The 15,959-nt window shown below is 39.7% G+C and overlaps 1 protein-coding gene across 5 annotated transcripts in view; it reads right to left on the bottom strand.

Annotated features, from left to right (window-relative positions):
• Positions 1-15,959, bottom strand: part of SDHC (succinate dehydrogenase complex subunit C) — a 44,209-nt gene that overhangs the window by 7,603 nt on the left and 20,647 nt on the right. The window lies entirely within an intron of this gene.

The raw sequence follows: 15,959 nt of genomic DNA, 5'->3' as shown, positions 1-15,959 counted from the left end.
AAGTAGCTGGAGTTATAGATGCATGCCACCATGCCTGGCTAATTTTTGTACTTTTAGTGGAGACAGCATTTCACCATGTTGGCCAGGCTGGTCTCGAACTCCTGTCCTCAAGTGATTCGCCCACCTTGGCCTCTCATGTGCTGGGATTACCAGCATGAGACACTGCACCTGGCCTATTTTTTATCTTTATTTTCTAGTGTTGCTACCTCTGAAGAGAGAAAAAATTTAAAATCATTCAAATCTCTACCACACAAAAATTTAAATTTAAATGAATTAGAGACCTAAATATTACAGCTAAAACTATAAAACTCTGAGAAGAAAGCATAGAAATAAATCTTCATGATCTTGAATTAGGTAGTGGTTTCACAGATGATACCAAAATCATAAATGACAAAAGAAAAAACAAATGAATTGGATTTCATCAAAATTACAAACTTTTGTACTGCAAATAACACCATCAAGAAAGTAAAAAGACAACCCAAAAGAATGGGAGAAAATATTTGCAAATCATGAGGAACTTTTTTTTTTTTTTTGAAACGGAGTTTCGCTCGTTACCCAGGCTGGAGTGCAATGGTGCGATCTCGGCTCACCGCAACCTCCGCCTCCTGGGTTCAGGCAATTCTCCTGCCTCAGCCTCCTGAGTAGCTGGGATTACAGGCATGCACCACCGTGCCCAGCTAATTTTTTGTATTTTTAGTAGAGACGGGGTTTCACCATGTTGACCAGGATGGTCTCGATCTCTTGACCTGGTGATCCACCCGCCTCGGCCCATGAGGAACTTCTATCCAGAATATATAATGAACTTTTACAACTCAATTAATAAAATGACAAATGGATCTGAATAGAGATCAGTCCAAGAAGATAAATGGCCAATCAGTAAATGAACAGATGCTTAACAAATATTAGCCATCAGAGAAATGCAAATCAAAACTATTATGATATAATGTAAATGCTATGTGTATATATTTGGAAGATTATTTCCCTATGTGAAAGAAAAAGTATGAATATTTTAATGTCTGACAGGGTTGCATTATTTGTTGGGGCTCAATGGCTATTGACCACCAATGATTAACAAATATGAAACACAAATTAGAAATAAGATGTCATCTTGGTGAGGTGAGTCATGCCTGTAATCCCAACACTTTGGGAAGCCGAGGCAGGCAGACTGAGGTCAGGAGTTTGAGACCAGCCTGGCCAACATGCTGAAATGATTTTGAGGACATCTGACTTATTTAGAAGCAGTCTTCTCTTTTTGAAGTGATTAAACTAATTGACATAATTCTGTATCATTCATAGGAAAAGCAAAAGCTGAATATACTGTTACTCACATCCCTAGGATTTCCATGAGTTTTGACTCTCCTAAGTCATTTGGGAGTAGGTGGTGTTATCCTAGGATAACATCATATCAGGGTCTGGTCTTCTGTTGGTTAGTATTGGTATGAGTGACCATCCCTGGGACTCAGCCATGAGCCTGCTGTCCCATTTGGTGCATAGATCAGGGCTGAGTTTGCCCAGATATCTAAGGCATCTGTGTGGCTCTTGAAGCTTCAGAGCTTTGTGTTGGCACTACAGGCATGTGCCATCACGCCCAGCTAATTTTTTGTAGTTTTAGTAGAGACGAGGTTTCACTATGTTAGCCAGGCTGGTCTCAAACTCTTGACGTCAGGTGATCCACCTGCCTCAGCCTTCCATCCTCCTTGTCTGCTTCAGTTTCTTAAGCTCTTAAATGAAGACATTCCTGTTTCTCAGATTATTCTGAGGGTTAAATAATTATGTAAATGTTTAGTAAATAATGGCTATAGCAACAGTTGTATTTGAATTAGGTGGTATCTTTCTGAAGGATTGAGTCCTTAAAAGCAAAAAACATAAAATGATACAGTCTCTGGATATACACAGAATACTGGTTATTCCTGACTGGCAGGATTATGGGTAACTTTTTGAAGTATATATTTCTTTTTTTTTTTTTTTTTTTTGAGAAGCGGAGTCTTGCTCTGTCTCCCAGGCTGGAGTTCAGTGGCACAATCTTGGCTCACCGCAACCTCCGCCTCCCGAATTCAAGTGATTCTCCTGCCTCAGCCTCCCGAGTAGCTGGGATTACAGGTGTTCACCACCCCACCCAGCTAATTTGTGTATTTTGAGTAGAGATGGGGTTTCACCATGTTGGGCAGGCTGGTCTCAAACTCCTGACCTCGTGATCCACCCACCTCAGCATCCCAAAGCACTGAGATTACAGGCATGAGCCACCGTGCCCAGCCTCTAAGTATATATTTCTATAATATTTTCATTCCTTGCAATATTTTCTTATAATCAGGGGAAAAAAATTTATACAAATCTCTGAGAGCTCAAGGAGATCTGGGATCATTACCAGATTCCAACTCAGATATAATTAGGAGAGAGATCATGTTGGCTGACTGCCTCGCTAATATTTCAAAAAAGGCTCCACCTCTTCAGACAGGAATATTAATCAGTTAATTCAACTGAAAGTTATTTTAGCCAAAGCTTTCATCGTTGCAAGTGAAAAACATATGAGAATCAAATATGAGATTTTAAAAAATTCTCCTCTGATGTTCAGTATATTGGGAATCAGGAAACTGACCCTACTCCTAGAACCTGAGTGCCTGAGGAGAGAGTCCTCTAACAGTTAAACAATTTCAATTGGGAAAAGCCACTGAAGCTGTCCTATCTAATCACTAAGAAAAATTAACCGATGCTTTTGCTTGACTGCCGAGACCAGTTCCTGCTGGCTCCACCGCAGTTAAGTGCTATATATGGAACTGTGCAGACTGTTAGCAAGGCCTATTGTCACTTCCAGAAATTATAATAAGCTCTCTCAGACAATTCTTCCTAGCAAGCCCCTGCAGATGTCACTACAAACGAAAACATCTCAAAGAGCCTTCATGAAGTTGTCCAACTGATGATTAAAACTCAGTGTGACAGCACGTGATTGTTCTTTTATTTACAGTGTTGTCACACTAATCTCATCATGATGTATATTGCCCATCTGCTTCCCCACCATCTCTCTCGAGGTCAAGAGTATTCATGCAATGAGGTAAAGTAAAGCATTTCTGAGAAGCATTTTCTCTCTGGTTAGAGTTTTGCCAGGTCATCCCATCCTGGTAATACAAGGACTAAGATGCAGCTGTGAAAGAAGAAGGGCTGAGAAGGACTTTTTTAACTACAAATAATCACACATTTTCTGAGAGGTATGGGGTTAACTATTCCTATTATTAATGTAAATAATAATCACCACCAGGCCTGTATTAGGAATTTCATATAGAGTATTTAATTTTTATAATCCTTAACAGTAATTATTTTAAGTAGAAAAAGAAATGATCATGTAGCAGACTGAAAAGTAACTATAACATCTCTCAAGAGATCTCAAAGATGACAAGAACTCTTGGTGCATTTTCTACAGCCCAAGGCCTACTTGGTCTTCAGGCTTGTCAAAATTATAAGAGACTAAAGTATAGAAGATAGACAGCAAAACCTCTTCTAATAATCAAAATCTACAGCCCAGAAAGCCAAATTAAAAATTAGCAGGTTAGAACAAATGGAGGAAATTTTGACAGAAATGTCATTTAGGCCAAGTTGATCAACGCTGGATAAACCAGAATCACACATACACCACACACATTTCTTCACTAACTGGATAATTTGTGCCTTCCAGGTTCAATGTCTCTCTCCTTTGGACTCCAGAGAATAAACACTGAATATCTGGTTCCTTGGCCTTCTCTTTTTTCCTTTTTTGTTTCTGATTATCCATTTCCCTCTTACTGTCACCACCACTCATCTCATTCTTTGCCTCTCCCAAGAGGCAGGTCAAACCCAAATGCCTATAGGAGCCACACAGATGTGTGAATCAAGCAGAATATAAGGCAATTAAGGCCATATAGACTATGGTGCTCACAGAAAATTGTTGGGAGAGGGGAGCTACGTATGTTCCACTTAAAGGTATTCAAATTCCATTCCTTTTCATCACACTACAAAGAAACAAAGTACATCTCTTGACCAAACATGGTTCACAGGCTACCAGTTTGTACTGTGAGAAAGGATTTAATACTACTAACTGAATTTTTGCCTTACTTAATTTCAATCACATTCTGGTCTTATGTCTCTAACACATTCAGACTACCCTGATTTTTTAAAAAATATCTTTATTGGGTATAAGTGAAATACAAAAAATTGTACATACTTAATGCATATGTTTTTATGAGTCTGGAACTTTGGTTGATGTTTTAAGCTACACTACATTACTCAGTGACATGCATAAACTTTTCTTTTTCTCAAATGCAGGGCAAATCATATCCACTATGAAAGAATTTATACTAGTTTTAAGGTCTCTCTCTAGATTCTAACAGTTGCCCCCATATACAACAAAAAGGTTTTATCCAGGCTGGGCATGGTGGCTCAAACCTGTAATCCTAGCAATTTGGGAGACTGAGGTGGGCAGATTGCTCGAGCTCAGGAGTTTGAGACCAGCCTGGGCAACACTGAAACCTCATCTCTATTTTTAAAAAATTATTTAAAAACTAGGCCGGGTGTGGTGGCTCATGCCTGTAATGCCACCACTTTGGAAGGCCGAGGAGGGTGGATCACCTGCAGTCAGGAGTTTGAGAGCAGCCTGGCCAACATGGGGAAACCCTGTCTCTACTGAAAATACAAAAATTAGCCAGGCATGGTGACATGTGCCTGTAATCCTAGCTAACAGGGAGGCTGAGACAGGAGAATTGCTTGAACCTGGGAGGTAGAGCTTGCAGTGAGCTAAGATCATGCCATTGCACTCCAGCCTGGAAGACGAGCAAAACTCCGTCTAAAAAATAAAAATAAATAAAAAATTATTTTAAACTAAAGAGAGAAAAAAAGGTAATATCCAAATTTGTGGACAAAAAAAAAAAACTGAGGCTTGGAGGGGCGAGTGGTGACAAATAACTTTTTCAAGGTAAGGTCTCACAGTTAGTGACAGAGTTAGAACTGAACACGGATCTGTCTCATTCCAAAGTCTGCACTTTTTTCACTTTTTCTACACTCAGTCTGGAATAACCAGAATTTCTAAAGTATAACAGATGACATTTAAGAATCAATAACTAATTATCCCATCTCAAGACAGGTCCAGAAGAAAAAAACAGCCATTTTCAAAGCCCATCAATTACTTTATGAATCTGTAAGTCTTTTGGCTTTTTCTAGAGAATAGGCTACCTGCCTGAGCAGCAGGTTTGCCTAAAAATTCAGGTATCTCTCAGGAAAGTTCTGATTCTTCCATCTGACCCTGTTTTTATTTTTTTATTTATTTCTTATTTTTGAGATAAAGTCTCGCTCTGTCACCCAAGCTAGAGTGCAGTGGCGTGATCTCAGCTCACTGCAACCTCTGCCTCCCAGGTTCAAGCAATTCTCATGCTTCAGCCTCCCACGTAGCTCAGATTACAGAAATGTGCCACCTACACCCAGCTAATTTTTTGTATTTTTAGTAGAGATGGGGTTTCACCATGTTGACCAGGCTGTTCTCAAATTCCTGGTCTTAAGGAATCTACCTGCATTGGCCTCCCAAAGTGTGGGGGTTACAAGCGTGAGCTACGGCAGCCCACCTGATCGTTTTTAAAGACTACCCAAAACATTCAGGACCAGGACCATTCTTGTATCCATTCAAGTTAATTGTATAATTCATATACAGATCTATGAATATCTGTATATATTGGCTCAAAGCTTAAAATATATGTTGTTTAGCATCCTTATTCTCTCTTCCTAATCTCATGCTTTTTAATTGTTGTATGTTTTATCTTGTTATTTACGCTTTCCTAGACTCATTCATTATTGCAGCTTCAGTTATCTGCCATTCTCAAACATGTACCTAATTTCAACTAGACTTTTACATGAAAAAGTCAAATAGAAAATTCTGGCACTGTGAAAAATCCTGAGTATTTATTTTGTTTTATTTTTATTTATTTATTGAGACAGAGTCTCACTCTGTTGCCCAGACTGGAGTGCGCTGGTGCGATCCTAGCTCACTGCAACTTACACCTCCCAGGTTCAATCAGTTCTTCTGCCTCAGCCTCCCGAGTAGCTGGGATTACAGCCATGTGCCACCATATATGGCTTTTTTTTTTTTTTTTGTACTTTTAGTAGAGATGGGTTTTCACCATGTTGGCCAGGCTGGTCTTAAACTCCTGACCTCAGGTGGTCTGCCTGCCTTGGCCTCCCAAACTGCTAGGATTACAGGCATGAGCCACCACACCCAGCCCTGAGTATTTTAATCCTTATGGAACCTAAGTAATGGAAGAGTACTATTAGTCTTCTCTTTCAACCTTTTAAAACATTGTAGGCCAGGCACGGTAGCTCATGCCTGTAATCCCAGTACTTTGGGAAGCCGAGGTGGGTGGATCACTTGAGGTCAGGAGTTCAAGACCAGTCTAGCCAACATGGTGAAACCCCATCTCTACTAAAAATACTAAAATTAGCCAGGCATGGTGGCACACACCTGTAGTCCCAGCTACTCGGGAGACTGAGATGGGAAAATTGCTTGAACCCAGGAGACAGAGGTTGCAGTGAGCCGTGGTGGCGCCACTGCACTCCAGGCTGGAAGCCAGGGCAAGACTCCATCTCAAAAAACCAAACAAACAAAAATTATAAAATTCCTTTTTAATAAATTCTATTATAAAGTCAAACTAGTGTTAACATGCTTTTTAAAATTTATATATTAATCATAAAATTTCTATAGTTAAAATAAATGACTTATCCTGGATTTATTTAGGCCAGCTCGTCCTGTTACTGGAACAAAAGAGAACATGAACTTTTAATGGCTTTTCATGGTCTACAGCATAGCAGTCAAAGTCCTTTACTGTCTGGCCCACTTTCTAGCCTTATCTTTGTCACTTCTCCCATAAACACCATTCTTAAGAAACAGATCTCATCATAATTATCCAATGATTCCGGGTGATTTCCAATCCCTATGCCTTTGCATAAAAGAGTTTCACTGTTGGAGTGCCCTCCTCTACTTCCTCTTCACGAACTCTCCTATTCATCCTTCTTTCAAGCTCCCTATCTCCTTCAGAGTGCAGTCAACTCTGTGTCCTGCATTTGTGGATATATAACTAACTGTGGATTGAGAATACTGGGTGGGAGAATGGATGGTTTTATCTGTACTGAATACGTACAGAGTTTTTGTTTTCTTGTCATTATTCCATAAACAATATAACTATTTACATAGCATTTACATTGTATTAGGTATTATAAGTAATCTAGAGATGATTCAAAGTCTATAATGTACATAGGATATATGCAAATACCACAACCTTTTATATAAGGGACTTGAGTATCTATAGATTTTGGTATCTGTGGAGGGATCCTGGAACCAATCTCCCAAAGATAATAAGGGACAACAGTATTTGTTGGTCTCTCCTCTGGGGTCTCATATCTCCTATTAAAAAGCTATCACAGTGCATTATCAATATTTATTTGTCTTACTCCTTAGATTCCTCTATCCTTGAGAGTAGAGGTTATATATTATCCCTATCTAATTTTTAATGCATAACAGGAGGGTAATTAGAAGGTAGAAAGACCCAGCAAAAGAAACAGTCATTAGAGTCAATCAGCAACCAACGGAATGGGAAAAAACTTTTGTAATCTACCCATCTGACAAAGGGCTAATATCCAGAATCTACAAAGAGCTAAAACAGATTTACAAGAAAAAAAAACAAGCTCATTCAAAAGTGGGTAAAGGATATGAACAGACACTTTACAAAAGAAGACATATATGAGGCCAACAAATATATGAAAAAATGCTCATCATCACTGGTCATTAGAGAAATGCAAATCAAAACCACATTGAGATACCATCTCATGCCAGTTAGAATGGCAATCATTAAAAAATCCAGAGACAACAGATGCTGGAGAGGATGTGGAGAAATAGGAACACTTTTACACTGTTGGTGGGAGTGTAAATTAGTTCAACCACTGTGGAAGACAGTGTGGCGATTCCTCAAGGACCTAGAAATAGAAACTTCATTTGACCCAGCAATCCCATTACTGGGTATATATCCAAAGGATTATAAATCATTCTATTATAAGAACACATGCACACAAATGTTCACTGCAGCACTGTTTACAACAGCAAAGACTTGGAACCAAACCAAATGCCCAACGATGATAGACTGGACAGGGAAAATGTGGCACAAACACACCATGGAATACTATGCAGCCATGAAAAACGATGAGTCCATGTCCTTTGTAGGGACATGGATGAACCTGGAAACCATTATTCTCAGCAAACTGACACAAGAACAGAAAATCAAACACCACATGTTCTCACGCATAGGTGGGTGCTGAACAATGAGAACACATGCACACAGGGAGGGAAGCATCACACACTAGGGGAGGGACAGCGGGGGGTGGGGAGTTGGGGAGGGATAACATGGGAAGAAATGCCAGACACAGGTGATGGCGAGGAAGGCAGCAAACCACACTGCCGTGTGTGTACCTATGCAACAATCTTACATGTTCTTCACATGTACCCCAAAACCTAAAATGCAATAAAATATATATTAAAAAAAAAGAAGGTAGAAAGAATAAATGTGTCTAAGTGACCACTATGAGCAAAGTGATGTACATGGGTATACTCATCTAGTAAATAAAGATTTTCTAAGCACCTATTGAGTGCTAGAGGGTATGAATTATAAATAAGATAGGTACAGTGCCCACTCTTTGAAGACTTTACAGTCTAATAAAAGACACAAATTTGGCTGGGCGCAGTGGTTCACGCCTGTAGTCCCAGCACTTTGGGAGGCCAAGGCAGGTGGATCACTTGAGGTCAGGAGTTCGAGACCAGCCTGGCCAAATAGTGAAACCCAGTATCTACTAAAAATACAAAAATTAGCTGTGCATGGTGGTGAGCACCTGTAATCCCAGCTACCCAGGAGGCTGAGGCAAGAGAATTGCCTGAACACAGGAGGCAGAGATTGCAGTGAGCCAAGATCGCGCCACTGCACTCCAGCCTGGGCAACAGAGTGAGACTCTGCCTCAAAAAAAAAAAAAAAAAAGACAGATTTATAAAACGTTAGCAAACAAAATAATTACATCTTGTGTAATAAAAGCTTTGCAGGACACAACACAGCACAATAAGAACTATGAAGGAATAGTACTGTAAAACAGAAATAAGGAAGCTCATACTTTAAATATGCTAGTAAGCAAAGTGCTCTCTGAGTTAACAATTTTGCAAAGACGTAAAGGATAAGAAAGACCTAACCAAGCACAGTGCGGCAAGATGTCAGGGTGGGCATTTCAGACTAAAGAAAAAATAACATGCAATGGCTCTCAGGTGGGAAAGAATTTTGCCTGTTCCAATGAATTTAAACATCAGTGTGGCTAGAGCACAGTAAGCAAAGGGAGGAATGGCAGCAATGAGTTAGGGAAGGGCCAGATCTGGCAGGGCAAAGGCTATAGTGGATATCCGAATTTTAATCTAAGTGCTAAAGTGAATACAGTCATTGGAAGAATCTAAGGAAGAGAGTGACATGATTCCATTTATTTTCAAAAGATTTTTCTTGTTGTTGTGTGAAAAATGGATGGGATGAGGGCCACAAGAATGCAAAGATTACAGTTGCTGTAACTGACTTTATTTCAGGCCAAATGTTTCCATAAAGCAACACCCAGAGCATAAAGTTTCCTGAAATCCTATGAATTCTAAAATAGGCATTATTAATATGCCCATTTTATAAGGAATAAACTGAGGTTTAGAGAATTAGGCAATTTGTCTAAGTCATCCATCTGGCAAAAACCTGTTCCTTTATAATTTTGATGGAGGGACCATCAGCATTTGAAGGTAACTACTACTCTATAGAACACAGCTACTATATTCAATCATGGAATTAGGAGAGAAGGTTTGGGAAAAACAGGACATATGCTGATGAATGCAAGGTCACCATTCAAAGGGGTGAAGAGAGAAAAAACAATTTTTTAAAAAATAGGGTCTTGCTGTGATCAGGCAGGAGTGCAGTGGCACAATCACAGATCACTGCAGCCTCAAATTCCTGGGCAATCCTCCTTACCTCAGCCTCCCTAGTAGCTGAAACTATAGGTGCAAGCCACCATTCCAGGTTAATTTTTAAATTTTTTATAGAGATAGGGTCTGAATATGTTACCAGGATGGTCTTGAACTCCTGGGCTCAAGCCTTGGCCTCCCAAAGGGAATACAGATGTAAACCACTGCACCCTGCCTAAATAATTCCTCAGTTGTGAAAAATATCTAATTTTAGCCATGAATGGTCTTGAACTCCTGGGCTGCTGCCTCAGCCTCCCAAAGGGATTACAGATGTAAACCACTGCACCCTGCCTAAATAATTCCTTAGTTGTGAAAAAATATCTAATTTTAGCCATGAATGCAAATAGATACATTTTTTATCATTATAGTCGATAAAAGAGTCAATACCCTTTTCTTCATTTAGTGGTGACAAATACACCGAGATAATAAGGGAAACTACAGCTTAATAAATAACTGCTCTTGTTCTTTCAGTAATTTTCAGGATTAAATCTGTTCATCAATATCACCAAACTGAGCAGAAAGCATCCAACTAGAAATTCCTTAATCAATCTAAAAATTTCTTATTCTAAGTAAGCAGAAATAAAAGTAATTGGCCAGGTGCGGTGGCTCATGCTTGTAATCCCAGCATTTTGGGAGGCCAAGGCGGGAAGATCACGAGGTCAGGAGTTTGAAACCAGCCTGGCCAAACAGGTTGGTCTGTTTGAGACAGTGAAACCCCATCTCTACTAAAAATACAAAATTTAACTGGGTGCGGTGGCGAGCGCCTGTAATCCCAGCTGCTCAGAAGGCTGAGGCAGGAGAGTCACCTGAACCCAGGAAGCAGAGGTTGCAGTGGGCCGAGATTGTACCACTACACTCCAGCCTAGGCAACAGAGCTAGACTCCTTCTCCATTAAAAAAAAATAAAAAGTAATTATGAATCTACAGTTAGAATGGCCTAATCATGAGATTTACTCTATCACCCCATCAGTTCAGTGAAAGCAGCTTAAAAACCAGAACTATATATGGATTCCTAACATGAATCATCTTTTCTTTTTTTTTTTTTTGAGATGGAGTTTCACTTTGCCACCCAAGCTGGAGTGCAGTGGCATGATCTCGGCTCACTGCAACCTCTGCCTCCCGGGTTCAAGTGATTCTTCTGCCTCAGCCTCCCAAGCAGCTGGGACTACAGGTGAGAGCCACCACACCCAGCTATTTTTAGTAGAGATGGGGTTTCACCATATTGGCCAGGCTGGTCTTGAACTCCTGACCACGTGATCCACCCGCCTCAGCCTCCCAAAGTGCTGGGACTACAGGTGTAAGCCATCATGCCTGGCAGATGAATCATCCTTATACCTCAATTCCATCATCCCTTTACCAACCAAAGGAATGAAAGAACAGAAATGACAGCATCAGATCTTAGATAGGAGTCTCTATCCTTATCAACAAAACTATATATATAGGTCTATAAGTAGACATACATAAATATACACACACATATGAGATTGCAAATAGCAGAGGCTTAGATTCAGATAATTCCTGCCAGTGTCTCACCAGCAGCTCCTTAAATACAAGATATACACTAGAGCCAATAGCCCTACTGATGACCACTTCAGTTAAAAACAGTTTACAGGGCCGGGCGCAGTGGCTCATGCCTGTAATCCCAGCACTTTGGGAGGCCAAGGTGGGCAGATCATCTGAGGTTCAGAGTTCGAGACCAGCCTGACCAATATGGTGAAACCCTGTCTCTAAATAAATAAATAGTTTACAGAAGCCTAGGAGGGACCCTGAAGGATACTATGAAAAATAGAAACAAGAGCACTTTTACAATACCACCATCACTTCAACAAAGCAAAAGTCAAGAGAAAATCCCTTTCCTACCTCGACAGCTCTATTTGGCACCAAATTTCTGAAGCAAGAGCACACTACATGCTAGGACCTGAAGGCTGCCATCTGCTCTACTCTGTACAAATGGGCTATCTCTTGGCAAGATTGTAATGATGCCTGATGTGATGAATAAAACTTAGGCACTGCTCCCAGGCTAAAGTACCAAAAGAGATGAGACAGAGGGGCTCAGACTGAGTTTTACATAAGGTAAAACAGTGGGGCTTCTGTCTCTCAGATACATAACTTCATATGGATTCTAGGCAAGATATTTTCTCTTATTCCCTAGGATGAGGTTAAACACATAGTAGGGGGCCAGGCATGGTGGATCACGCCTGTAATCCCAGCACTTTGGGAGCCGTGGCAGGCAGATCACCTGAGGTCAGGAGTTTGGAAACCCTGTCTCTACTAAAAATACAAAAATTAGCCAGGCATGGTGGCGGGCACCTGTAATCGCAGCTACTTGAGAGTCTGAGGCAAGAGAATAACTTGAACCCAGGAAGCTGGTCTCGGGAGGCTGCAGTGAGCCAAGACTGTGCCACTGTACTCCAGCCAGGGCAGCAAGAGTGAAACTCTGTCTCGGAAAAAAAAAAAAAAAAAGACATACCAGGGAACAATCCACAGGAGAAGAGTGTACACACAGCAGGGATTTACACACTGTTCAAACTCCTAAGAACATTTTCCTTTCCCAGGAAGGGTCCTAGGACTGCCAATTTAGAACAGAAGTCTTACTGAATATGTGCTAACCGTTCATTGGAGCATTTCTTTTAGAAAGCACTCCGAGAGAGAGATCCAAGATGGCTGATCACTAGCAGCTTGGGCTCGTAGTTCCCACTGAAAGCACAGAGAACGAGAGGACACCACACTTTCAGACGAATATTTGTTGCTCAGGGACCAAGAGATTCCCAGCGGAGGAGCCCCACGGGTCACCAGGGCAACTCTTGTGGCCGGCGCGGCGGTTTTGCTGGCGCCTTAGTGCGGCAGTTCTTGGTGCAGAGTCCGGAGATTCCCGGGCAGAAAAGCACCATCAATCTTAACACTGCTGTTTTGGCCGGCGCAGTGGATTGCTCAGATTTCGGTGCTGGGAATCAACAAGTTGGACGTCCGCTCAGAGACCTAGTTAGAAAGTCAGTAATTACAAAGACGACAGAGGGATAAATATATAATGAAGGGAGGAAACCAGCCTAAAAAGGCAGAGAATACTCAAAATCAGAATGCCTCTCCCTCTACATGGGATCGCAATTCCTCATCAGTAACAGAACAAGGCTTAATGGAGAACGAGTGTGTTCCAATAACAGAAGCAGGTTTCAAAAGGTGGGTGATAAGAAACTTCTGTGAATTAAAAGAACTTGTTCTAACCCAATGCAAAGAAACTAAGAACCTTGAAAAAAGGTTTGATGAAATGTTAACGAGAATGGACGATTTAGAGAGGAATATAAGTGAATTGATGAAGCTGAAAAACACAACACTAGAACTTTGCGAAGCATGCACAAGTTTAAACAGTCGAATTGATCAAGCAGAAGAAAGGATATCAGAAGTCGAGGACCAGCTAAGTGAAATGAAACGAGAAGACAAGATTGGAGAAAAAAGGATAAAAAGGAATGAGCAAAGTCTCCAGAAAATATGGGACTATGTGAAAAGACCTAATTTACGTTTGATAGGTGTACCTGAATGTGACGAAGAGAATGAATCCAAGTTGGAAAATACTCTTCAGGATATCATTCAGGAAAACTTTCCCAACCTGGCAAGGCAGGGTAATATTCAACTCCAGGTAATACAGAGAACACCACAAAGATATTCTTCAAGAAGACCAACCCCAAGGCACATAATCGCCAGATTTATTAGGGTTGAAATGAAGGAGAAAATACTAAGGGCAGCCAGAGAGAAAGGTCAGGTTACCCATAAAGGGAAACCTATCAGACTTACAGCAGATCTCTCAGCAGAAACCCTACAAGCCAGAAAAGAGTGGGGACCAATATTTAACATCCTTAAAGAAAAGAACTTTCAACCCAGAATTTCATATCCAGCCAAACTAAGCTTTATAATTGAAGGAAAAATTAAATCTTTTGCGAACAAACAAGTACTTAGAGACTTCATCACCACCAGGCCTGCTTTACAAGAGCTTCTGAAAGAAGCACTATACATATAAAGGAACAACCAATAACAGCCTTTCCAAAAATATATCAAAAAGCAAAGCGCATTAACACAATGAAAATTTTACACTAACTAATGGGCAAAACAGCCAGCTAGCATCAAATGCCAGTATTAAACTTATATATATTCTAATTGGATAAAAAGTCAAAACCCATCGGTATGCTGCATCCAGACCCATCTCACATGCAACAATACACAAAGACTCAAAACAAAGAGAAGGAGGAAGATTTATCAACCAAACAGAGAGTAAAAATAAACAAATAAACAAAAAGCAGGAGATGCAATTCTCGCCTCTGATAAAGTAGACTTTAAAGCAACAAAGAGCAAAAGAGGCAAAGAAGGACATTACATAATGGCAAAAGGATCAATGTAACAAGAAGAGCTAACGATTTTATAGATCAATGAGACAGAAAATTAACAAGGACATCCAGGACTTGAACTCAGACCCGGAACAAGTAAACTTAATAAACATTTATAGAACTCTCCACTTCAAATACACAAAACATACATTACCACCTCACACCTATTCCAAAAGCGACTACATAATTGGAAGTAAATCACTCCTCAGTAATTGCATAGCATTTCATAGGTTTAAATTAAATATTGGTTGGCTGCTTGTTATTTTCTTCCCTTATTCCTTCCTGTCTACATCAAGTATAATTATTGGTATAAAAGAGGTTTTCAATACCCATTACTAAACTGCATTCTAGCCTGGGCAAGAAAGCAATACTCCCATTCTCTCTCTCTCTTTCTCTTCCTTTTTCTTCCTCTTCTTCATTCTTTTTTTTTCTTTCTTTCTTTCTAAATAAAAAATAAATAAAAAAATAAAAAAATAAAAGAAAGCACTCCACTACTCTTAGTTCGTATCTGATCTCCCTGTGGATATATAAGAGCTAGATCACCTTTGCTGGGAGAGAACACAAGTTCCCCTGATGTCTCAAGGTGACTAATAGAGAACAAACTTAGATTTATCTATGCAGCACTCTAATGTCCAATAACCTCTTCTTGCTCCCACTGAACTGAATAGCTTTCAGCTAAACTAGTAATCATATCACACAGAAATATCAGTTGAAATACAATACTAGTTAGGTAGTTATTATAGTTGGTATGCAGGGGACCAAAACAAGATACTTCTAGAGCCAAAACCTATGATCATACACTGAATAGAAATTTAGGACAGAAATATATAAAACGTATTAACAAAAAAGAGAGTGGTATTCATTTTGTATTCACCAAATATTTATTAAATTATCTACTGCATTCTAGGTACCATATTAGATGATTAAAAATACAGACAGATGCTGTCTAAGCTTCAGGGAACAGGCAATCCAGTAAGGAAGAATGACAATGAACAAGTAAATTACAACTAATATGATTGTTATGAAAGAAAAACTAGAATGCTTTGAGAGTGTGTACCTAGGGAACATAGTCTAGTTTCTGTTTCTGTTTTTGGTGGGGATAGGAGAACAAAGTATGCTATAAGTCTAGATAAAGGAAAGCTAAAAAAGTAAAAATATGTTATATGCATATTTTTGTAAGAAAATAAACACATAAAAATAAAAAAGCAAAAATGACTGTTTCCAGCAACAGCCAGAGAAAATTCTTAACTCTAGCTGACCTCTTGAAAGTATATCCCTACTGTGATAAGATACATCAGATCCCAGAAACCTGATTGTAATCTGCACTCCACATAATAAACCTTCCTACCTAAAAAGGACGTACTAATTATCTAAGACCAGTATACAATTCACCCTGTAGCTCCATTTCATATTATATAAATGAATAAACAGACATTCTGGTCTGTAAAACAAGATTTCATGAGATTGGTTAGTAAGCTAGTCTTTGGGGACTGATCAAGTCTAGGTGATAAAAATGGGTGCTAAAACTGAGTTACTGAAGAATAAGGTTGATGA

This window comes from Aotus nancymaae, unplaced genomic scaffold, assembly GCF_030222135.1.
Source record: "Aotus nancymaae isolate 86718 unplaced genomic scaffold, 86718_ANA_hifiasm-v0.15.2.pri h1tg000108l, whole genome shotgun sequence".
Taxonomy (NCBI): domain Eukaryota; kingdom Metazoa; phylum Chordata; class Mammalia; order Primates; family Aotidae; genus Aotus; species Aotus nancymaae.
This window is presented reverse-complemented; position numbering and strand designations above follow the sequence as displayed.